Raw genomic sequence first — 9,089 nt, 5'->3', positions numbered from 1 at the left:
CCCAAATTCTTAAGGATGAGCGCAGACATTTCCTTTACCCCATTTAGGCCTACACGTTCCTCTTTTCCACCACATTAAATGCAATAAATAACAGGTGTCCGTAACAATCCTAACATAACTTTAAACTAGGGCTGGGCAACGTTAACGCGTTAACGGTGCGTTAACTATTGAAGTCAATATCGCCCGACAATTTTGTTAACGTTATAACGCAGCAGGGTTTTTTTCGTGTTTTTTTTTGTTTTTTTGCCTTTTATGACCGTCGTTCGTGGCTTTTATTTTGAAAGCGTCAGCGCGCTTGTTGCTGCTTCCAGTGACTGCTGACAGAGAAGAAGAATGTCTAGAAAAGTAGTCAAAACAAAACAGGCATAGCCTACAGAAGGACGTCAACTTCTGAGTGGACATTTTTGGTAGGCTACAGTTCTGGTCCTCCTTGCGCAACTCTCGAGCAGCATGTGGCTCGCCTTTGCAGCTCGCAAGGTTAGTCTATACGGTCAGTATGAAAAGGGTACTGTCGTGCTGGCTGTCTATCAGCTGTCAATGACGCCACGCGGACTTACTAAAGCCCTGATCAAAAAGCGAACCGCGCGATATTACATTCCTCATGCAACGTTTCCTCACGCAGCCTGCATACCGGTAGTAGGCTGCATCAACATCGGCGACATCGGCAACTTCGTCAGCATTTTAGATAGTGTTAGTCATGTCAACGTTATTTTTTTGAAAGATGTAATTGCTGTCAATGCCAACAGACAGTCAATTAGTTTCTAGTCGCTGAAACACCTTAAAAATAGCGACAGATAAGAGAGAAGGTGGGAGTCTTTGACAGTGAGAGAAGGCGGGACATATCTCACAGACGCACGCCTATGGCAAGCCGTTTTAACATATAGCTTGTTTAAGTGACAAGTTTTTTTTTCAGTTTTTTCTTGTAGGCCCATATAGACCATCCTAATTTGAGTTTATAATTTCTAATATATCAGTTTCAGTAGCCTACAATCTTAAATAGCCCTAGTGTAATATTGTTTGCAATAATTTGTTTCATTAGTAGGCCTACATTGGATAGGCATAGGCCTATAGCCTACTACATTTAGACTGATAGGTTGGCAAATAGCCTACATTTCCATTGTGGAATATTATATTAGACCTACATAGGTTATCTACACAGTAAGCCTACATATGCAAATTATTATTAATTATATTATCTTATTAATTTAAAAATATGTTTATTTTATTTATTATTTATTTTCTTTATGATTTATTATTATTATTTTTGGGTTTCGCGTGCTATGCGATTAATCGCGATTAATCACAGAAAGTCATTGAGTTAATGCGATTAAAGATTTTCATGTTTGCCCACCCCTACTTTAAACACATCGACATCTGAAGTCAGACTTAAAACTACAAAACAAATGGTGTAGTGCCGTAAAGTCGATTGTTACGTGTTATGTCATTGCTATAGTTGAAATAACGGTAATTTTCACAAATCTAACACTTGACAACATGCAAACGTGTCGGCAAATGCTTTCACTTACTCCTACCTATCGAACGCTACTTCATTATTTCCAGGGAAAAAATTACACGGGCAGATACAACTATGTGAAGCGTACAGCCCCATTGGCACCCATTCATTATTTACTTGGCTGCGAGAACATTAGCTGCAGTGCCACTCCTGGCCACCAGCCAGTGGCCATTCTCATAGACGTTCTCTGGCCAAACCTAGCGTATTGCTAGGAGCAAACCAGGAAGTGAATTTATGCTGCTTGAAACGGATATGCCACTGCCCACTATTCCACTGGGTCCTAACACCCCATCATGCCCACCCACGGGCAACTCATGCAAAACATAAGATAGGCAAATGTCTCGTACCATTATATGTAGGCCTACTACAGGTCCCACTGGCTACATATAGCCTACCAAATGGAAAGGATTCTGAAGGAAAGAGTTTGATCTTTGTCCAGTGTGTTGGTTGTTCTTTTCCTGGTTGTTCTGTTCCATGGAGTTTTCCATCTCCAGAGTAAAACTAAATTTGCCACACAACTAAACTTCCTGGTTCTTTCCCATGGCAGGGTGCCTTCCGGGTGGTGCTTAATCATCCATAACTATAGCCTACCAAATGGAAAGGATTCTGAAGGAAAGAGTTTGATCTTTGTCCAGTGTGCTGGTTGTTCTTTTCCTGGTTCATGGAGTTTTCCATCTCCAGAGTAAAACTAAATTTGCCACACAACTAAACTTCCTGGTTCTTTGCCATAGCAGGGTGCCTTCCGGGTGATGCTTAATCATCCATAACTATAGCCTACCAAATGGAAAGGATTCTGAAGGAAAGAGTTTGATCTTTGTCCAGTGTGCTGGTTGTTCTTTTCCTGGTTCAAGGACTTTTCCATCTCCAGAGTAAAACTAAATTTGCCACACAACTAAACGTCCTGGTTCTTTCCCATAGCAGGGTGCCTTCCGGGTGGTGCTTAATCATCCATAACTATAGCCTACCAAATGGAAAGGAAATGAAGAAGAGGGGTCTGTTTCAACAAGAATGTGTAAGTTGCATGCAGTTTACCATGAAAACCACTGGACTACCAGTATTGTACTGTATGCCACATGAGGATGTGGAAACTGTGGTATTTCAACAGACCGCCGACCATCATGACATAGAAAAGCATATTTTCCCTCAGAAAAGTCAATCATTACTCAGTCCAGTCTGGCCCTGTGGGTCTGTCACCTTGACAGGGGCGGTGGAAGGTTGCAGGTACAAGCCCCACTCTGCCTGACTCCATCGATGTGTCCTTGAGCAAGATACTTCACCCCAAGTTGCTCCTGGTGACAGGGTGATACTGTGTAGCAGCCACTGCCACCGGTGTGTGAATGTGAGTGTGAATGGGCGAAGCGTAAAATGTAGAGCACTTTGAGTGCTGAAAGCTATGTAATGCAGTCCATCTACCACTTACCATTTGACAAAGAAAAGGCACAGAAAGGCCACCTGTGCGACACTGTCAGTTGATCATTGTCAAAACCTGTGTTGCTCGACCACAAACTGGGCCTTTCTCGTGAATATTAACCAATGCTGTTAAATTCCAAGTATTGCTTTCTTTCCATTACATTTGTTTATAAAGATTGAGATCAATGCTCTTAATGTATAAGTCATCTTGCAATGTGCTTGCAGGTGGGGCACACAGGACACAGACCTTGTTTGATGCATTTTTGAGGCATTCTGTAACTCCCCTTTCCAGAGGCAATTCTAGGGTTAGTGGGGGCCAAAAGCGAAAATAAAAAAATGACCATTCACAACAAATCACCATTATTGCAGTTTAATGTCTTAGCTGTAATTCACCATCTGTAGACTTGGGGGGCCCAAGTCGCTGCCTGTCTATCCTGGTGATGAGATGCACCTCTGCCTCTTTCTGTTCTGGTAACTATTACAAGGTATACTAGTGCCACTGAATTAAGAGTTGTGTAAAAGACATTGGAGACATGTTGAAATGGTTGTGCAGCTGCAATTGCCACAGGTGTTTCCGACCATTTTAAAGCCAACCCCTTGTGTAGCGTAACAGTAGGCTATGTCTACTTACTAGGAACTGGAGTCAGTAGTAGGCCTAGTTATTTTCTTAGAGAACAACCTTTCCACTTGCAGAAGTGGTGTGTCTATAGGGTTGGGGTTCTTGTGAAATAAAATTGCGAGCCTGAAATAATCCTGGTGTTGTAATAGCTGTTTGTGAGCAACAGAATGCAGCAGCCATAATATCAACATCTAGCTACAGGGGCTAACTGTTGTTTGATGGAAGGCTGGACATGGTTATGGAAGTGCTTCTATCAAAACTGTTCAGAAGGGCAGTAAGTTTTTTAAAAGCAACATTTCACACATTAAAAACTCTCTTTTTCTATCTCAGACAAAGCCACAGGAAGAAAGCAGATAATCAGGCAGACAGCATGCAGACAGACAGGGTGTGTATTGGATTTCAAATTGACATTAGTTTTGAGCAAACCATTACGTAAAAGTCTACAGCTTATTTGACAATACGGCAGTGAAGTGAACAAGACAAACGCCAAACATTGCTGCATAAACCACATGTCCATCTGATGACGCAAACCATCACAATATAGCTACCAGACAAGATAGCAGATAAAGATTTTATGAGTTAAAAACAAACATGGATGACAGTAAGTATACTTACAGTAAAAGCAATTTACAGTAGTAGTGTGGTATGAAGTGTCATTCCGTAGGATTTTTGTGCTAAAATTGATTTTTTTTTGCATGATTTGCTTTGTTTGGGGTCCTACTACTGAAAAATGATGGGTGTCGAATTTTCTGACCCCGTTATACCCCTCCTCTAGGGGGCGCTTTCTCGCCCTGGCCAGTATAGCTACCGAACCCATATCTCTGCTAATAATGATCACATTTGGTGTCAATTTCAGGGTTATTGATGATGTTTAGTCCATTTATAACAGCTTCGTTATGATCAGAAGTTGCTATCAGACTAGGGTGACCAGACGTCCCGGTTCGGAGTTGTGTGTCCCAGGTCCCGAGCGAACCCTCTCGGGACACAAATATGTCCCGGTTTTGGCCACCCACTACATTGCGCCATGTCTATCAGGGTAAATATATGGAAAAGATGACATGTTTACCTGCCACAATTAATGGCAGCCAGCGCTTGTATAGAAAGTCTGAAGGAGTCAGTTGCGATTTGTCATTCCTCCCTCTAAAATTGATTAGAATGCAGGAAATTGCATCTAAAAAAGAAAAAAAATCCCCAGACCCACCCGCCAAATATTGTCCTTCTGTCACGCACAAAGTGTCCCGGTTTCAGACTACAAAAATCTGGTCACCCTATATTAGACATATTTTGTAGATTTAAATGCTATTTGGTCCACCCACAAGCCTGCTGTGAGAGATATGACCACCATGGCATCCGTCTCATTGGATCTGTGCACATCATATAAATAATAAAGATTTAAATTTTATTAGGGTCAGTACTGTGATAAAATGATGGGTTTTAAATGTATTACCCCTCTAGGGGGCGCCTTTTCACCTCGGCCAGGATACGTATTGCAACCATAAATGCAGCAATAAAGATCCTATTTTCAGAAACATGGTGTCAATTTAGGGGTTATTGAGGATCCTGAGTCCATTTATGGCAGTTCTAGTGTGATCAGAAATTGCTATTACACATATTTTTGACATTTAAAGGCTATTTTGTCCACCTACAGGTCTGTTGTGGGAGTTAAGGCATCCGTCCTATTCCGTTACCCAATTTTATGAACAGTTTCAGGGTTTTCTATATTTTTATTAAATAGATGACAATGAAAGTGAGCAGCTCAGTTTCTAATTCACTTTGTATAAGGCTTGGCCGATTAGCAATGTCAGGAGAAAGAAATCTTGATAGAAAAACAAAACTGTTAAACAGAAGATAAGAATTGTCTACTTGTGTGTGTAGACCAAAGGTTTCCAACGCTACCAGAGCAACTAAAGTAATTATTTCTCTATGGAGGGTCGGAGAATAAAGTAACCAAAGTGAGTAATTTGTATTGGCAGTGACTACCAAAGAATAATTGGACTCGAAAAACAAATAGGACAAGGTGTTCTGAAATGCATCGGTGGGTCGGGTGGGTTTTGTTTACCTGATTCTGTTTAAAGTAAATGTAGAGTAAATGTTTGGTTTGCCATTTACTGTACAATTTTCTTCTTGGAGCAGGCGTCACTCTTAATTATTTGAACCTCTGAGGGTGCTGGCCCAAATATTAAATTCAATGTTTCAAGAAGGAGGCCGCACCTTGCATAGCAGTGTTTTTATTGCACAACGTGTTTCGCCGTGTGCCTTCTTCAGTGTGCATCCATTTACTGTACAACCTTAAACTCCTAGAAAACACCCCACGGGACAGAACACCTTCCATGGCACAGTGCTTGTAATGAATCAAAGAGATGAAGATTTAGATGCCGTCAACCAACTCCTTGTCATCCCTGAGAAGCTCCCCACATCTCAGGTTTGATTTCAAACACTTGCAGCTACCAACCATAAGGACTAGGCCAGTTCAATGTACAACTTTCTAACAAAGAAATGTAGACAACACTGTTTCCAACGCCTTCACTCTTACATGGGCACTTGCCAATTATTCTGCAACAGATGCGACCAACAGTACAGCAGCAGAATGTACAGAATAGGAAACTGACCGTGATTATCTCATTCTGTCCATAGATGAACAAACACCCAAACATGCCAAGAAGTTGGTAAAACATGAAGTCATCCATAGTTGGACAGCCACTAAATCTCTACTGATATCCCTGCAATCTGAGACTTATCGCCAGACAAACTCAGAGATCATCGCTCCACTTTCAAGACCCAGACAAAATTATGCAACCCATTTTCTGTTCTGATGTTGACACAGGAAATCACTGCTGTTTTAGTAGGTCCTGAGAAGAGAACTCTCATTATCTCTGATCTTGACCTTTTCCAAAACACCTAAGAGCAGGTGTTATGCACATAGGTACAGTATGTAGTGTTTGCTGCAATGCATGCTCTTGGCAAAACAACTGATGCAAGTGGCATTGACACATGCTCAATTGAATGTGATTCATACTCTTCAGCAGCTCTCATGCAGTCTTTGGTGGGAAGCATACAAGTGGGCCCTTGAATATCACATCACAACTAGTCTGGCTATTATGATGACAAGATTTGATGCCATTTCCTCTGCTCATCCCCTTGAATCTATTCAAGTCCAAGTGTGTGGATTTCAATGAGGCTCTGCATCTGCACAGTCCAGATGCATTGCAATTGTACAGTAACACCCAGGCCTATTTGAAAACCTCTTCAAGCAGAAGACACTTCAGAGTTTGCTCAGTTTCTTGTACAACACCTGAAAGAACAAGTGCTTGTCGTCCAGTGGACTGGGCATGTTATCTGGCTGCCTTGGGGAACCTTATCAAGTACTTCTTTGCATATGATCTCCTGAGATATGCCCGCCTCTTGGCAGTCCATCTTCCTCAAATGAATGCTTTGGAACAAGATGATCCTATTACATGGGATGCTCTTAGGTAAGGGGATTGTGTTGCGGCACAATCAAAGGTTCCCTTTACTCATTTGTTCACAGATCAGAACCTAGAGCATAAAGGAAAATGAAGGAACTTCATGGCGGCAAAGTAGGACTGAGTCAGAATGCTGCTGCCCATGTCTTGTCACCACAACACCACACCTTGCTCATATTGTGATGCACTACTTGGACAGCTTCCCCCAACCCAGCAAGTCTGTGCGAAATGAACACTACCAGCTTACGGGAGATGTTGCCATCAAGGGCAAAAGCTGTGAAGATGCAAAATTCAATTGAGCTCTACAGGACTGGCAATCCATTAATGTCTCCATCCATGTCATAAGTGATGAAGCTAGCCTCGTGCATGCTGTTGAAAGAGTACAGGTGAAATGCCGGTGTCCCTTCGAATGACTGAACCAGGAATAGTTCTAATTGTTGGTGATATAGTGTATTTCCTAAGTGCACCTGTTTAGGAGAAAAAAAATGAAGCAGCAATGCTTAATGACCAGCACTCCTCAGTGAACAGCTGTTTTTTGTGTCTGCCCAGTTCTTCCTTAGATAGAAAGAAGTGGTTGGGTTTTCAAGGAAGGAGTGTAAGTTCAAGCGGCCTGTTTCCTATTCATGTTCATGATATTTTGTATGAATGAGTTGATATTACCATTACAATACATTATCTTTTTTTTACCTCAAAAAATGTTAGGTTGGAATATTAAGGCTGGAATGTTATAAATGGTTGCTTAAAATGGTAAAAAAGAAAAAAGAAAAAAAAAAAAAAACCTCAATGGGGCCTTTAACTCCAACCCAAAAAGTCACTATATGAAACACAGTTACTGTTGTTGTTCACACACAAATTACATAGCTGGTCAGCATCATCTTCCTGAGTGCACACAACCCCCTCTGGTTGGTTAATATTTAGTCTTTATTTGAAGAAGATCCTGGTATATTCATTTTCAATCGTGTTATTGACAAGTTTGACAACTCTTTGCCACTACCTAAAAATGAGTCATAACAACTTCTGATCACACTAGAACTGCCATAAATGGACTCAGGATCCTCAATAACCCCTAAATTGACACCATGTTTGTGAAAATAGGATCTTTATTGCTGCATTTATGGTTGCCGAGGTGAAAAGGCGCCCCCTGGAGGGGTAATACATTTGAAACCCATCATTTTCTCACAGTACTGACCCTAATAAAATTGAAATCTTTATTATGTATATGATGTGCATAGATCCAATGAGACAGATGCCATCGTAGTCATATCTCCCACAGCAGGCTTGTCGGTGGACAAAATAGCCTTTAAATCTCAAAAATATGTCTAATAGCAACTTCTGATCAAAATGAAACTGTCATAAATGGACTCAGCATCATCAATAACCCTGAAAGTGTGAAAATGGAATCATTATACGTAGATATATGAGTTCAGGTACTATACTGGCCAGGGTGAGAAAGCGCCCCCTAGAGGAGAGGTATAACAGGGTCAGAAAATGCAAAACCCATCATTTTCCAGTAGTAGGACCCCAAATAAAGCAAATTATGCAAAAAAATCAATTTTAGCACAAAAATCCTACGGAAGCTGTTATTCAGACAATTCATATCACACTATAGGCCCTAGTATGACATTTACTGTCAATTTAGAAGAGGCAGTGCAGGGAAATACGCAGTTGTGTTGCAAGATTACTTCATCAGAGATTGAACATTACTCAGCACAAAAGTACTGCCTTCACCTATAACAGTGGTACAGCCTGTATAATGATTTTTGACAGTAGGCCTATACATATTTAAATCATATTGTTGGGTGTGGTGGCAGCATTGTCTCTTATGACCAGTTCCATGCACCCATGTTCTTCAAATAGACTATACAAGTTCCCTGGCCTCACCTTGCCTTATTTCTCTTCGCTCTGAGTGGAGCATAGGGCTTCTACTAGCTGCCTCCAGACAACACGATCTTGGCTTTTCCTCTTGGCTTCATTCCAGGTGGTGTTCATTTTCTGGAGTTAATCTCTGGTGGTTCTTCGCCATGACTCTTTGGGCCTTCCTCTGCGTCTTGTACCTTGGGGATTCCAGTCGAGCACATGTCTTGTG

This window comes from Engraulis encrasicolus, chromosome 8, assembly GCF_034702125.1.
Source record: "Engraulis encrasicolus isolate BLACKSEA-1 chromosome 8, IST_EnEncr_1.0, whole genome shotgun sequence".
In the NCBI taxonomy this organism is placed as follows: Eukaryota; Metazoa; Chordata; class Actinopteri; order Clupeiformes; family Engraulidae; genus Engraulis; species Engraulis encrasicolus.
Note: the sequence above shows the minus strand (reverse complement) of the source record.